This window comes from Pleurodeles waltl, chromosome 5, assembly GCF_031143425.1.
Source record: "Pleurodeles waltl isolate 20211129_DDA chromosome 5, aPleWal1.hap1.20221129, whole genome shotgun sequence".
In the NCBI taxonomy this organism is placed as follows: Eukaryota; Metazoa; Chordata; class Amphibia; order Caudata; family Salamandridae; genus Pleurodeles; species Pleurodeles waltl.
The window spans coordinates 589,485,013-589,502,249 of NC_090444.1; the positions used below are offsets into that span (position 1 = coordinate 589,485,013).

Genomic DNA, 17,237 nt, shown 5'->3' on the forward strand with positions numbered 1-17,237 from the left:
TGCCCCCCTTCTTTATTACAGTGACGAAGCCCTTTCGACCTGACCTATCTGTGGGCAAAGACGTGCAGGAGACTGTGATTTTTTTTGTATGACATTTTTGGCAAAATCAGCAAATCTGTCCATGGATATTGTTGAAAACTTAAAAAAAAAATACTATTTTGCCCTGGTGTGATCCGAGGGTGCAAATTACCTTAGGGCACGAGGTATAGTTAAATGAAATAACTCTAACTGCTTAATTTCTATGGTTTTGTATGTTTGAAGTGAGAGCATAACTATCACGTTCCTGTAATAATTGTTTTTTTAAAGTGAATTTCTATGTTTTTTTAATGTCAAGTAATTTTATTTACTTTATGTTAATCTAGCCACCATAGCGAATGGCCAAAGGCCCTGTGGCCTAATCCTTTAAGCACCCAATCCCCCATCAGGCATGGCCTTCAGGCATGCACAGCAGCGGTTGGCCGTAGGGCCAGGCTTGTAGCCAGACCCTGGGGCCTACAGTTGTAAGCAACCAACCCTGCTCCATGCATGACTTCGGCCTTCCTCGCAGGGGTTGGCCACAGGACCTGTCCCCAGGAAGCTGGTGGTCTCCGGGGCATAAAAGAGCTCTAAAAAGGAACCCCATGTGCCACCCTCCTTCTATTTTGAAATTCATTCATTTCCCTGGGACCTGGCCCACCCAGGAGCAAACCAAAAACTAGCATGGATAACCAAGCTTGTTTTTTAAAATGAATGTCGCTGCAGATTTATAAATATGCTGCAATTTTGTGATATTTTTCTAAAAAAATGTTTTTTTGCCCTTGTGGGATCCAAAGGGGACCCCAGCACTCAGCTGATTCCGAGTCCCAAAATGTCTGCCAGCACTTCCTGCTTGAAGTGTTGGCAGCTAATCAGACCTGTGCACAAGATTGGGAGGATTCGTAGACCCTCCGTGTCCCTGGACATACACATTTTGTTTTCCTTTCATATCCCCAATACTACTATGGATTTACCCCAAATAACAAAAGGTTCGTTTTCTGGACCAATAGCTACCTTCTGCCAAATTTGGTGTTATTCCATCCAACGGTTTGGGCGGTAGTCATGTTCAAAATCCCTATGTGATTTATGAACACCCCCCTTTAACTCAGCCCCCATTTGCCGAATTGCTCTGAAACTTACCATGCACAGTAAGACACAGCAGGACACTTAAAATAAAAATGGTGAAGATTTGTAAAATGGCACCAAAGTTACAGGCAAGTCAAACATGCTGTATATCTTATATGTACATATATATATATATATATATATATATATATATATATATATATATATATGTATATATATATATATATATATATATACCACCTCCATAGGGCTTCATTTTATTTCTGTGCGGGGGCACATGGCCCCCCACAGCCCTGGGGATTACCACTGCCCAGGGCTATTTACTAGGGAAGGAGATATGTGCCCCCCCCCCCATGAGGAGCCACTGATGGCCCTAGGAACTGCCATCATCCAGGGCTGGCTCCTGCCATGTCCTCAGATGCCTATGCCTGGGACATAACTGTTTGCGGTGGCCTGGTGGCAGCTTTGACAGCTGCTGCCAAGTCAAAGCAAACACTCTGCTCCGATGAAGGGAGAGCTGTCAGACAGCTCTCCCTTCATAGGAGAGGAGGTTTCCTCTGTCTGCCTGCCTGTGGGGAGGCAGGCAAGCACACAGAGGAAACTTCTTTCACAGCTCCTGCAGATGGTGGGGAGCCAGCTGGGACTGCGGGGGTCTTCAGGCTCCTCCCCATGGTCCCCAACAGGTCACACGGGTGGGCCCTAGGCGATGGGGTCCCCGGACTGAGATTGGCCCTGGCGAGGAGGGGCCACGCAGCCCAGCCACAAAAATAAATAAATAAATATTTAGACTGGGTCCCCGGTAATGGAGTGCCGGGGGCGCAAATTGACCTTGGGAGGGGGGCCACATAGCAGCCTTCCCTAAAAAAAATAAATATTTAGTCTAGGCCCTGAGGGATGTGGTCCCCGGGGCCGAGATCAGCCTGGGTAGGGCAGCAGTGCAGCCCTCATCCCTTTAAACAAAATAAATGTTAGAAGGCCGGGCCCCAGAGAATGGGGCCCCCGGGCAGAGATTGGCCCTGGGGAGGGGAGCCATGTCCCCCCCAAAAAAGGAATATATAGGCCAGGCCCTAGGGGATGGAGTACCAGGAGCTGAGATCAACAGGGGGTGGGGGGCTGCACGGCATTTCTCTTCCGCTCAGGAGGAGGGGGCCAGCAGAGACATGAAAGGAAAGGAAAGGCCTTTCCTTTCATGTCTCTGCAACCATTTCTGCTGCCCGATCGCAATGCTTACTAGACAACAGGGATTTTTTTTTTAAATGAACATAAGGGGAGAGGCCTAATATAATTAGACCTATCTGCCCCAGGGAGGGCAGAAAACCCCCTAGACAGCAGGGATTTTTTTGTTTTTTGTCTTCCATGTTTAGGGAGCGACACCTTCAGCAAGGGTCGCTCCCTGGGGGGGGCAAATTTTTTCTAGGCCATTTCTGCCCCGGGGCAAAAACCACTAGACACAAGGGATTTTTTTTTTTTAAATTAACATAAGGGGAGTGGCCCCTTGGGCAAGGGCAGCTCCCCAGGGGGGGGAATCATTTTTAGACCATTTCTGCCCCCCTTGGGGGAAGATCGACCTAATATAATTAGGCTGATTTGGCCCCGGGGGCAGAAAACCCCCTAGACACCAGGGATGTTTTTTTTTTATGTTTAGGGAGCGACCTCTTCAGCAAGGGTCGCTCCCTGGGGGAGGCAAACATTTTTTAGACACAAAGCCCACCAGAGACCAGGGAAGATTATTTTTCAAAATAAGAGGGTCGGGGTATGGCCATACACCCACCCCAAATAAATGGGGCCAAAGTTGTTCTTCCCACCAGTGAGCAGATGGGGCAATTACCCCAATACACGCCCCGGGGGGCAGAAAGTCTACTAGATGGCATGGAATTTAAAAAAAACATAAAATATTGGGGTGGTGGCTACCAACCAGTATGGGCCAGAATAGGCCCCCACCCCAACTAAAGGGGGTAACAGTTTTTCAGCTCTTCCCCTGCACACTAAAACATTTTATCCCACAGCAAGCAAGAAGATGTTTGATTATTTTGGGTTTTGTTTTTACATTTGGGCCAAGAGAGCTTGGTAACTCTCAAAATCGTCCCACTTGGAATGGTGAGGGCTGCACTTTTTTGACTTTGGGATGCTGCCATGTAGAAAAATCCACAAGACCCAGACACATCTGAAAACTAAACATCTGGTTGATTCCAGGGTTGTGTGCTTCACATGCACCCGCACCATTTTCTTACCCACATTGCACTGCAAACCTCCAACTTTGCTGAAAATCACTCATTTTTCCCACATTTTTGTGATGGAACCTTCCGGAATCTGCAGGAATCCACAAAATTCCTACCACCCAACATTGTCCCATATATACCGATGAAAATTCTGCTACCCTTGTCATCCTAAAAATGTATTTTTTTTTCAAATTGCCATTTTGGAACCGCTTTGGTTCCCCGTCAATTTCGACATGTTTTTGGCTCTTCCCTGTCACAGGCACTTGGCCCACCCACAAAAGTGAGGTATCATTTTTACTGGGAGACTGAGGGGAACGTTGGGTGGTAGGAAATTTGTCCTGGTGCGGTGATCCCACAGAAATGTTGTAAAAAAGTGATTTTTTAGCTAAATTTGAGGTTTGCTGAGGATTCTGGGTACGAAAACATTGGGGGATCCACGCGATTCACACCTCCCTGGACTCCCTCGGGTATCTAGTCTTCAGAAATGTCTGGGATTGTTAAGTTTCCCTAGATGGCTGCTGAGCCCAGGACCAAAAACGCAGGTTGCTCCCCCCCCACAAAAACAGGTAGTTTTGTATTTGATCATTTTGATGTGTCCAGATAGTGTTTTGGGGCATTTCCTGTCGTGGGCACTAGGCCTACCGACACAAGTGAGGTATCATTTTTATCGGGAGACGTGGAGGGACATTGGGTGGAAGGAAATTTGTGGCTCCTCTCAGATTCCAGAACTTTTTGTCACCAAATGTGAGGAGAAAGTGTATTTTTACCCAAATTTTGAGTTTTGCAAAGGATTCTGGGAAACAGAACCAGGTGAGAGCCCCACAAGTCAACCCATCTTGTTTTCCCCTAGGTGTCTAGTTTTCAAAGATGTGCAGGTTTGTTAGGTTTCCCTAGGTGCCGGCTGAGTTAGACACCACAGTCCACAGGTAGGCACTTTGCAAAAAACAGCTCTGTTTTCTTTGGGAAAATGTGATGTGTCCACATTGTGTTTTGGGGCATTTCCTGTCATGGGAGCTAGGCCTACCCACACAAGTGAGGTACCATTTTTATCTGGAGACTTGGGGGAACACTGGGTGGAAGGAAATGTGTGGCTCCAAACGATTCCAGAACTTTCTGTCACCGAAATGTGAGGAGAAAGTGTTTTTTAGCCAAATTTTGAGATTTGCAAAGGATTTTGGGTAACAAAACCTGGTGAGAGCTCCACAAGTCACGCCATCTTGGATTCCCCTACGTGTCTAGTTTTAAAATATGCACAGGTTTGGTAGGTTTCCCTATGTCCTGGTTGAGCTAGAGGCCAAAATCCACTGGTAGGCACTTTGCAAAAAACACCTCTGTTTTCATTAGAAAAATTTGATGTGTCCACGTTGTGTTTTGGGGCATTTCCTGTCACGGGCGCTAGGCTTACCCACACAAGTGAGGTATCATTTTTAACGGGAGACTTGGGTGAACACTGGGTGGAAGGAAATTTGTGGCCCCTCTCAGATTCCAGAACTTTCTGTCATCGAAATGAGAGGAAAAAGTGTTTCTTTGGCCACATTTTGAGGTTTGCAAAGGATTCTGGGTAACAAAACCTGGTCAGAGCCCCACAAGCCACCCCATCGTGGATTCTCCTAGGTGTCTAGTGTTAAAAAAGGTGCAGGTTTGGTAGGTTTCCCTAGGTGCAAGCTGAGCTAGAGGCCAAAATCCACAGTCAGGCACTTTGCAAAAAACACCTCTGTTTTCTTTGGGAAAATTTGATGTGTCCATGTTGCATTTTGGGGCATTTCCTGTCGCGGGCACTAGGCCTAACCACACAAGTGAGGTACCATTTATATTGGGAGACTTGGGGGAAGGCTGGGTGGAAGGAAATTTGTGGGTCATCTCAGATTCCAGAATGTTCTGTCACCGAAATGTGAGGAGAACGTGTTTTTTTGCCAAATTTTGAGGTTTGCAAAGGATTCTGGGTAACAAAACCTGGTGAGGACCCCACAAGTCACCCCATCATGGATTCCCCTTGGTGTCTAGTTTTCAAAAGTGTGCACATCTGGTAGATTTCCCTAGGTGCCGGCTGACCTAGAGGCCAAAATCCGCAGCTAGGCACTTGCAAAAAACAGCTCTGTTTTCTTTCGGAAAATGTGATGTGTCCATGTTGTGTTTTGGGGCAGTTCCTGTTGAGGGCACTAGGCCTACCCACACAAGTGAGGTACCATTTGTATCGGGAGACTTGGAGCAAGGCTGGGTGGAAGGAAATTTGTGGCTCCTCTCAGATTCCAGAACTTTCTGTCACCGAAATGAGAGGAAAAAGTATTTTTGGGGGTACATTTTGAGGTTGGCAAAGGATTCTGAGTAACAGAACCTGGTCAGAGCCCCTCAAGTCACCCCAATCATGGATTCCTCTAGGTGTCTAGTTTTAAAAAATGTTCAGGTTTGGTAGGTTTCCCTAGGTGCGGCTGAGCTAGAGGCCAAAATCTACAGCTAGGCAGTTTGCAAAAAACACACCAGATTTCAATGTAAAAATGTGATGTGTCCATGTTGCGTTTCATGTTGCAAGCATCAGGCTTACCCACGCAAGTGAGGTACCATTTTTATCGGGAGACTTATAGTGGAACACAGAATAGCAGAACAAGTGTCATTGCCCCTTGTCTTTCTCTTCATTTTTTCCTTCCAAATGTAAGACTGTGTAAAAAAGAAGTGTAGTTGACAAATGCCCTGTATTTCACATGCTAGTTTGGGCACCCCGGAATTCAGAGATGTGCAAATAACCACTGATTCTCAACACCTTATCTTGTGCCCATTTCGGAAATACAAAGGTTTTCTTGATACCTATTTTTCACTCTTTATATTTCAGCAAATGAATTGCTAAATACCCGGTATAGAATGAAAACCCATTGCAAGGTGCAGCTCATTTATTGGCTCTGGGTACCTAGGGTTCTTAATGAACCTACAAGCCCTATATATCCCCAAAACCAGAATAGTCCAGCAGACCTAACAGTATATTGCTGTCAAAAATCTGACATCACAGGGAACATTTACAGGGTAAAACGTTGAGAAAAATAGTTGTTTTTTTACCTCAATTTCAATAATTTTTTATTTCAGCTGTTATGTTCTGTAGGAAACCCTTGTAGGGTCTACACAAATGACCCCTTGCTGAACTCAAAATGTTGTCTACTTTTCAGAAACGTTTAACTTTCTGGGATCCAGCATTGGTTTCAGACCCATTTCTGTCACTAAGTGGAAGGAGGCTGAAAGCACAAAAAATCGTAAAAATGGGGTATGTCCCAGTAAAATGCCAAAATTGTGTTGAAAAATAGGGTTTTCTGATTTAGGTCTGCCTGTTCCTGAAAGCTGGGAAGATGGTGATTGTAGCACCACAAACCCTTTGTTGGTGCCATTTTCAGGGGAAAAACCACGAGCCTTCTTCTGCAGCTCTTTTTTCCAATTGTTTTGAGAAAAATTAACTTTTCCCTGTATTTAGGCTAATTTCTTGGTCTCCTTCAAGGGAACCCACAAAGTCTGGGTACCTCTATAATCCCTAGTATGTTGGAAAAAAAGGACGCAAATATGGTGTGGGTAGCTTATGTGGATCAAAAAAGCTTGGCACTTGAAGGAGAAAAGGCCTGGCAGCGAAGTGGTTGAATCATTTTTTGAAGTTGTTTACAAATGTTTTTGTATACAAAAGGCTTATAACAATTTTCATTGTTTTTCCATTTTCAGATTTTGATGACTATGGTGCATCTTACAGAAATAAATGGTTCAATGGAGAACTGGTTTGAAGAGCTATATTGTTCAGCAAATTGACTCACCTACTGAGACAACACTATTCACCATCCGTAAGGTTTTATACATCTGTTCTCTGCTGTACAATACCTTTGTAAACTTGTCTACTTTGTCCTCTGAGGGTTACAAACATCTGTTGCTTAGCTGAGCCCCAGACTGGATTTCTTTTAAGATGGACAACATTCTATCATTTAAAGCAATGTTTATTGGAAACAAACAAAGTATTGACACTTGGAATTGTAACTGATAACCTGCTGTACAATGTCATTGGCTGGAATGCCAGCTGTAATGATTCTCCACACGTTCCGGTCCAATATCTATTTAAATCTACTGCTGTTCATCATTACTTAAAAAAAATGTTTTTATTAACATTTCCATGTTTATAACCACATCAAACAACATATAGTAGAGCAACATGAGCATATTGATAAGGGCAATAAATATACACAAATCCAATCAGTGGAAATGAAGTAATGAATGTTTAAAATTTAAGATTAAAAAAATGGCATGAAGTGCTAAATGTGAGTTCCTGGTTGCACTAGACTGGGACAAAGACAAAAGTTCAGGCTGACTTTGATGGAGCTCTGTGTTGTTCTTCATCGGATCTTGTGAAACCTTCAAGTAAACAGGAACTAAGCACCTTGACTCCAGTCAACTAAGCAGGCACTAAGCACCTTGACTGAGGTCAAGTGTCCAAGACCTTGAAGACAGAACTTCAGAGCCAGGACATACTCCCACAGAGGTTTCCAGCAGGAACCAGTTCAGGTCCAATTGAGTCTAGTCTGCTGGTAAGCAGGAGAGGCCTCTGGAGCTTGTATCCCGTAGTTTACACAGGAGGTTATCCAACTGATCTTTGGAGTCATTTCCGGTGTCTTGGGTTCAAGGCAAACAGGTCCAATCTTCCTTCAGGCTTTAGACAGCAGGGCCGAACTTCTTCTGAGTCTTCATATATCCAAGAGTGTTTTGATTTCAGGTGCTTGGGCTGCCACTTTTATGCCCAGTGCCAACCTGTAGTTGGGAATACCCCTTTGTCTAACTCTAAAACTGGCAGGCCCAGGTGTGAGTTGCATTTGCCAGCAATAGGATTGGCATCTTCTCTAGTCAGGAAGGGATTGTGTACAGCCCTCGGGCTACCCTTTGAAGCTCAGGAAGGGGTTGTGTAAATCCAACCATGCCTAGGCCATTCTGTTCAGGAGAGGAACAACCTTTCCCACACCAAGGGACCTTTTTTTAGGGTCTGGGAGGAATACACATCAGGCCATAGGAGAGCCCTTAAAAGTCAGGTGAGCCTGGACACTGCCAGAAAAGCACATTTGGATGAGGCAAAGAAATGCTAACTTTTTAAAAGTGGCATTTGCTAAATAGTTATTTAAAATCCAATTTCACCATTAAGGAGGATTTTAAAATACAGTTGAAGTGACTGAAAGAAATGTTTATCATGATGCATAAATGGTGCCTTTAAGACAAACCTGACTGCTTTTGTGCTAAGCTACCAGAGTGTAAGCACAGATTTATTCAGTGACTTTTGTGGTTCATCCTGACATGGACTGTGTTTATGTTTTGAAGGTGACCCTCAACCCCTTCAGTAAAAAATCCAATGTCTTACAAACATGTGTTATATTCTTCTGTCCTGCCTTCCTCCCTTTTTTAATGCTGCATTTTTAAATTTTATGTCTGAAAATAGTTTTGCTTTACACTATGCAACCTAGCGTCAGTGTGTTTTTGGGTTTCATTTTCAATCTTTCAACTCAAACGTAAAAGCTTTTCTCACGCTTCTACTGGTTAGTCATGCTTCAACACAGCTCTCAGATTAGTTTAGGAAACATCTTGCTGGGAATAGGGTATATTTCAATCACTCAGAAGGATGTGGAACATTGTGGTAAAGGGGACAGGAATGGTAAGGGTCTGCAAAGAATATTATAGGAATCAGAGCAACTGAAGATATAAAGTTTTGATTTCAGAAGAACCCTAGTTATATCTGTAAACTCACTGAAGTATAATTCCTCCATGTGACATTACACGTAACTACTAGGGAAGCCACTGCATTTACTCACTCCAGCAGCACTTACAAAGGGGCTGCATGAGTAGATCCTGTCTGGAGCACAGAACTCAAACCAGGATATATCATACACCGCCACACCCTAAAGATCTCAGTATTAAACTGATAGGGTGTGCAATACTATTACAAAAAGTGGTAACATAAACAGGTGAATAAACATGAACATATGATCTCATAACTCAGATCCTTTTAAGTTTTTCCCGTGAGACGTCAAGAGTATGAAATATAAAGAAAGGCAAAGAATTCTTTCAAAGGCTATAAATTAACAGAATAAAAATTCACAAAACATAGGTAAAGGCTACCTGTGTGGAATATGTAAAAACTTTAAGCCCAAAACTTACATTTTTTTCAGTACATTTGTAAAAAAGGAACTTGAAAACACATCTAAGAGAAGTAAGGGTTGCAGATTGCCTTTTGAAGATCCTAACACTACCTTTCTATGTAGGGGAATACAAAGAGGCATATGTGAGGATAATAAGAAGTTACCAAGAACTAACAACAAAAGAGGAATATAAAGTTGGGCTGCAGCAAAACATGCAAATGAATGCAGTATTGTTAAGACTAGGGGCTTCATTATGAGTTTGGCGGCCGGGCACTGAACTCACTGCTGCCACTTCACCGCCAGTGCGGTGAAGCCCCCGCCGGCCCTATTATGATTTTCCCACTTGGCTTAATGACACCTTGTAAATACGGTGCAGGGCATAGCGCCACCGGAGCATCACGAAAAGTGACGCTCCGGTGGCACTAGGGGCTTTTAAATATGTCCCATAATTTACTACTCATTGCCACTGTGTTGGTTCTAGGATTCTAATAGATGTCTGCCTATATTGAAGCAATAGAAATTCTAGATCACACTCCTAGCCCTTAGTGTGTCACTGTACTGGCCCTCAGTAGAAGGCTGGTAATAATGTAAAGTCCTTTAAGAGGGACCCTGTCATATAGTTGGAGTTATTGCAGCTGGTCAGAAATACCTCCCTGACTAAACAGCTATGTCTAACAACTTAAAATCATCCTCCAAACAAAGCCATTCTCGCCTGCCAAGGAAATACAGACTTCCATCATCCCAAACCTTCTCACATAATACATCGCTAGGCTTGCTGACCCCTCCTACATCCCCTAACTTTAGAGCCACTTTATAGAAAATTAGCTTGGATTGTGGACTGCTCAAGAACCCAGCGGTCTGATCATGTCCTGCCTGTCCATCTAATCATTCTTAAAAAACATCTTCAAAACAAAGAAGTAACTGTAGGGGATGTGCTCTAGGGGCCTACCTGGATTGGATTTTAAGTAGACCAATACAAAGCTCATCTATAGCTTCATGTTTGGTTGACTAGTCTTGCATCTGTAGGATCGTATTGTATTGTATTGTAATAGTATTTATATAGCGCTTACTACCCCTGACGAGGGGTCAAAGCAATTTTCGCCGAGTAGCACGCTACTCCGGAGCCCAAAAGGAATTAGTGGTGGACTAGTATGGGGAAATATGAGTACAGTTTTTGTATTATTATGAGTTAATTTGAGCCGCGGATATGTGAGTTTGTTTGTTGGATTGACTGGAGTAATAGAGGGGTGGAGGAGGGAAGAATCCAGAAGTGTTAAATGGGAATTTATGGTAATAGGATTTAGGCTTGGGATGAGTAAAGGTGGGGGATGGAGGAGGGAAGAGTCTGTAGAAAGGGTTAGGGAGATCATAGTAGCAGGTTGAGATAAATGAGGGAGAATTTAGTAGGGTTGTTTGGGAGATCATGGTAGTAAACTGAGGTTTGGGTGAGTTAGATGTGGAATAGGAGGGAAGAGCTTAGGCAGGGTTATTTAGGAGATGGAAGTAGTAGAATGGATTTGGGATGAGTCAGAGTGGGAATGGAGATTGATAAAGACATGACATATGGTGATGGGTAGACAAAGTGTAACATAAAATGACAACAGGGATTCATAAGTATCAAATAACTTATCTAGGAGCTATGCAATGACCTATGAACATGTTAAGTATAGAATAACAAACATATATTTATATATATACACACACACACATGAATATACACACACACATGAATACACACATGCACACATGTACATACATGTACATATTTAAACCATGAGTAAATATACATTAGTTAAACAGGTTTAAAGAGTATGTGTGTAGTTTATTGTTATGACATAGTGGCGATACATATTTTCTAAAGAACTATATATAACTAGAATAGAATATACACATAATCAGGTAAAAAATATTTATCAACATTATGGCTTATGGAGTCCATAGCTGTTTGAATATGGTGGTTATGAAGGAAAGGGCCAACTCCTACGTAGTTTTCTGAAGACAAGATAGTTATCTGTAGCTCTGTAGGTGTGTTAAATATTTTAACACTGTTGTGTCCTTAGTTTTTTTTTTTAATAAGCCTCTTTTAAGATACTATAAGGAGTATTGATTCCACTTAGCAATGTGGCACTTTCTTGTTTGCTTTCATGCATCTCTCAGAACAGCCACTATATTCTCTGGTATTTTTAGATGACCAAATTTTAAGTCTGCCTTCTTCCACTGACAACAGGTCTTGTTATATTGGTAGTTTTAGAATGTTCCCTTGTGCCATTTCCATCAGCTCTGTAAACCAAGTCTGCCTTGCCTACTGAGGGGCAATTAGTATTAGAGTCATCTTGCTTCTCCTGCATTTCTTGATCACACTGTGTAACAGTGGTATCGGCAGAAAAGCATATGGAAATATCCCTGACCAGTCTATCGAAAGGGCATTCCCTAGGCTTGATGGTATGGTTGTCTGGAAGCAACATTTTGGCATTTTGGCTTCCCTAGGGTTGCACATACATCTATTCTTGGAGTTCCCCACCTCCTGAAAATGTTTTTGAATACTCTTTGATTGCGTTCCACTTTGTGAGAGCATGATGTTTGTCTTCTCCGCAGTGGCCTTGCCTGGTAGATGGAACTGATATTATCTCTATTTTCCTCTGTATTGGCCACTTCCAGGCTTCTTGTACTAGCTTTGAAAGGGCAGAAAATTGGGCGTACACAGTATAGCACTACACAGGAGAGGTAGCAGGGATTATATGCCTTCTGATGAAGTGTAACCAAAAATAAGAAAGTAGTGCTTCAACACTGAGCAGTGGAAGGACACATGTAATGTACCTATGACCTAGGCGACAGACAAACACAAGTTATGTCGGTGATAAAAGCAGGAAGAGCACAATTAGGTCCTTCTTTCATTATGCTGGCCTGACATGCAGTTGCCTCGAGTGCTATAGGGGCATGGCAATAGCTCAGAGTGTTTGTTCCTGGTAAAATTGTAATTGAGTTCCACTATGATTTTGTTAAACATACTTTCAGCCGCATTCAGACCTTCGTTGATAAATCAATGTTATTTGACACATTCTTATTCCATGATTTCCATGCCCCAGTAACAACATTCAGTAATTGGGACATGAGAACTATGTAGCGAATTTTAGCTGAAGAAAGCTCTGTTTCAATTCCAAACAAATACTGCAAATGTGTTGTTGCTTACACTGCAAAGTGGTATATGAAAGAGTATGTTTTGTGCCTTTTTATTTGTGAAAAACAGGTGCTTTTAGTCAAAAGTGCAGAAATGTCCTACTCTAAAGACGCAATGGCGTTTTGTTACATGGCTGATTCAGCTTCCTAATTGCGTGATACATTTGGTTAGCATGGTTAATATCTGTGGAAGGGCTGTAAAGAATATTTTGTACTTGTTTTTGATTATTGGAATAATATTTGATGCTTTTATTAGGTATAATAATGACGTTTTAGATAAATTGCACTAACAATTTAAATTGTAATTGTCGTAGTGTAGTATTTTTAGATGGTACAATACAGAGGTTGATTACCAGGTAATATTTGGGTGTAAGCCTGAATCATCATTATCACTGGACAACTTAAGAAAAACAGCCCCTCCTGGTACCTAGTTCTCACCAGTGTACATAACGTATTGAGAGAGATATTGTAGACATAGTGAATACAATTCAACACACAAGTTTCCTTAAAAATTAATCCCACAGTGGATTCCCTGAGGCTTCTACCTCTTCTCTATGTCCTTAGGGAAGAGGTATTTGGAGAGGTGTTTGGCCCCAAGGGTCCTTGTCTCATTCTATTGAATCTAACTCTCCATAATGGAAATGTCCTCCCAATGTAAGAGTAATCCGGTAGGCTTTTTCACAGTGCATCTTTTTGATTAAGTCCTCTGACTGCACTTCTTTTCTGTCACAATTCCTGAAACTGTCATTGGTACCAAGAAGCGGTTTCAAGAACGTCCTGTGACACAAATTCTTTCGTTAAATCATTAGCACTCTGAAACAGTTTCTTTGCACTTCTTATGGTGTCACATTTTTTCGAATTCCTACCAGGAGCACTGCGGAGTTATGAAAATATGCCATCTTTCCCCACTTCTGGGTTTTCTAGATTGCTTATTGGGAAACAGCAGCCTTTTGCTATATATTTTGCGACTACTTCCCTCACACTTTTTTTTCAATGCAGAGAATGATTCATTAAACACTGTTTTATCTAAGAAGCACTGTCAGACAATGGGGAGCAAACCGTATGCAATGGGTCGAGAAAATACAATAAATGTGGCTTCTGGTATTGATTGAATCGATGACATAAAAACGTTTTCCTTAAAATCTGGCAAAGCTAATATTGCACTTCTGCGACGTGCTCTATTACAATCCTCTTGTATTTTTGGCTCATCAATCACACCCTACTATAGCTTTTGGCCAGGATTGTGCAGTTGCTGCTTCTTTATTGTCTTTGATTGTTTGGCTTTCCTGCAGTCTCAGCCCACATCTTCCCTTTGTTGTCTTGTAAAACTAAGATTTCTTTTAGAACATTTTATACTGTGTCAAATTGTAGAAATATACAATTTTAAGAGTGTTTTATTTCTGTGCTTTACATGATTTACAGGCCAGCAAAATCTTTGAAAAGTTTAATTAATCACATCAGTGCTACACACAACACAGTAAACATGCACTTCCCCATTAAATTGTAAAGCAAGGCGGCTCACACTGCTGGTGCAATGCGAAAATGCAAACTAACTTGCGTGGACTGTACTTACCAAATGAGCCTTTTGTACTCCTAAAACAATACTTCTTTTGTACGTTTTAATGTAACTTAATAATAGTACTGTCTATTTGTCCGTAACAATACAGGAAATGGATCCAAATCTATCGTCACAAACATCACCATATATGTCACCTAAACCAATTCGAGTTTTAGAATCATTAACACTTTCAGCCCAGTTGGGCTGTACACATGGCATTGAGAGGCCTTAACATCTTTTTTTTTTATAAAATAAAGAGGCATTTGAGTGTTTTAGAAAAAGATGGTGCCTTTCATGCAAATGCCCCAATCAGACCTTAACCTTATGTTTGAATTTGGCTTAAGGATATTCTTCTTAGCACTGAAGGAGGACCATATGCAACATTAAAGAATTAACTGTAGGGTTAAAAGTTATTTTATTAAGATTCAAAACTAATATAAATGATGTGGCTATTCTGTGGCATGTATTGTTTGGATCATGGAAAAGGGGCTGCATCCAATGAGGCACACAGGAACCACTTCATGATTATTCATGAGGCGGGATGCAGGTGTGCCGCTTAAAAGGTACAGGTGTCAAACCTGTGACGTGGGTGTACAAGGAACAGCTTTCTTCTTTCAGGTTTGCAACATGCTCACTTTGTGGCTTCTGTCTGTTAAAGAGAGAGGAGCCACAGTATTTGTGATTGACAGATAGGAACTTGCGCATCGAGAGAGTAGGATAATCTCAGGAAGAATGATCCATGCTTACCTTATGGCAACAGAAGTTTAGCGATCAAGTATTAGGGGTTTGGTACTGGAGCTTCTTAAGGTAATGAAACTGCTGCTTAAGTGTGTATGTCCTTAAATACTTCTACATTTATGTGCAATTGGGCATAAATTGACAGGAATCCATTGAGGATAGCCTTGGTTGCAAAGTGCACCTTTCTGCCTAAAGTGAGTCTGTTGAACTAAAATCTTGCAGTTCTGTTTCATGCTACATAGATTGATTGCTGCTGTTTGCATAAGCGAGGCAAGTTATCAGTCTCCTTAAATTATTACCACTAGTTTGCACAAAAGGGCTTCAAAACTGTCATATTTTTAATTAACAGACGAGCACTTCAACCTAGAAATGCTATTTTTTCTGGCTCTCCTCATAGTGCAGTGAAATTGCTTTACCTCAGTGGTGGTCTATGGACCAAATAATGCTCTTGTCCAAAGACCATTAATACCTTTGGAGATTATGTGTACGTAAACGTTTAAGTTCACTGAACATTTGTATTATTTATAATTGTCTTTTTTTTGTATTTGTGCCTCATTTACATGGGTGTGTCCAATCTGAGGTGGCATAGTGGGCAAAAACACAGTCGATTGAGATGCGGCCCAAGCTACTGTCAATGGCTGAGATTAATTCAAGCCTTCCATCCTTCAACTTGTTCTTTTTGCATTTGCCACCCTAAGTGCCAAGTAATTGGAATTGGTTTCTCATTTCTAAAGGAATGAATCTGAAAGGAAACCTGGAACTTCTGAGAGGGGAACCTGACTCCTGCTATCTTGAATGGAGCTTTTCAGAAAGGTTTACAGCCAGGAAGGGCTGACAAAAAGGGTTGAATTTTGGTGGACATTTTGGGTCTGGGAAAATCGCCAATCACTTCCTAGGGCACTGGATAAAAATGACACCATGCCAAAAGATAGTCAGAACATTCTAGCACCTGGAGAAAAACATCAGAAGAAGAAAGTTTCCTGCCTGTGAAGAAGCCTGGTGTGACTACTGCTCTGCATTTGAACTCAGGACATAGAACTATTCTTCAGGTGTCGGCCAGTGGGCCTTATGTAACTTCCCCAGGAACACAAAAGGCTGAAGTCTCCCTCCTGTGTGGAAAACCAGATGCCAATTTGGAAGTGGACTGCACAGAACCATATATAATCCCTGGATGGAGATAGACGTGGATACTAACAAACTTTCCAGAGAACCTGAGAGCTGTAGGAAAATCTAGATTTGACTTTCCCAGGCATTATTTCTGGGCTTAATAGATTTTTTGACCTCTGGAGGACTGGGAGAAGGCCCTATAATCTCCCAGAGAAAGACTTATCCTCACCAGTTTAGGATTGCTGCTGTGTTCTACTAGGAACTTTTTAATTCAGAGTTCAATGCTGCCACTGGACTGTTGTAAACATGTTTCTGACCCACATGGAATCCTCTATGACTACAGCCTCTTGTCTTGTCCCACTGGAAAAATCTGAGAACAAGGAAAAACGAAGAACCTGATTTAGAGTTTGAGGGTGGGTTAATCCATCACAAACTTGACAGATATCCTGTACACTTTATTACAAGTCCATTGCTTGCTATGTCACTTGTAGTAAACTGGATGGGATATCTGTCATATTTGTGATGGGGCTCGCTCTGTCAAGCTCTGTATCAGGCCCTAAGTGCTGCAGGATTTAGGACCGGGGTAAGGTGATAACCATCAAAGTGGAAAAGCACCATCAGCGACTATGAAATCCAATGGTTTCCCTCTTGGCGTTTTTGGTGCAAAAAATGAATGCTTCAGCAGGAGCTCAAAGATAACATATTTGACTTTTAGAGGCCCTCACCGGTTTCATCATCCTGCTTTTTCCCTCTAGAGAAACTGAGAACCAAAAAAAGTACAAATCCCCATGTTAAAACATTTGACTGGAGAGACCTGCAAAGCTTACTTTACCCATTTGCCCCATCTCACTTATCACAAACATTAACTTTAATTGCTGCTCTGCTGTTTTCTGGTCTTATGTGCCTTAAAATGTACAAAAATCAGAACTGCTTTTCTATTAATCTATTTTTAACCATTTTGTATCACTGTGTATATTATATTTCTCTTGAGGTTCGTAATTTGGTTGGGAATGTTATTGTAGTATGTTCTTAGCTCTAATAGCCCTGAATGTATCATATATTTCTCTGGGGAAACACCTGTTGTTTTTGCCGTTGCTGCCAGGGGCTGAACAGAGCTTTTCTGTGAACTGTGCGCAACATAACAAGATTGTGTTTTATTAAGTTGGTATGGTTCATCCTCTTTAAAATGAATGCTCTATT

The 17,237-nt window shown here is 41.9% G+C and overlaps 1 protein-coding gene across 8 annotated transcripts in view; it reads left to right on the forward strand.

The window, feature by feature from the left end:
* Positions 1–17,237, forward strand: part of CHRM3 (cholinergic receptor muscarinic 3) — a 3,010,830-nt gene that overhangs the window by 861,127 nt on the left and 2,132,466 nt on the right. For all 8 annotated transcript variants that reach the window (XM_069234407.1, XM_069234404.1, XM_069234410.1 and 5 more), the window contains one exon: positions 7,014–7,129. The gene's annotated coding sequence lies outside the window, so the exon portion shown is untranslated. The remainder of the gene's footprint in view (positions 1–7,013; positions 7,130–17,237) is intronic.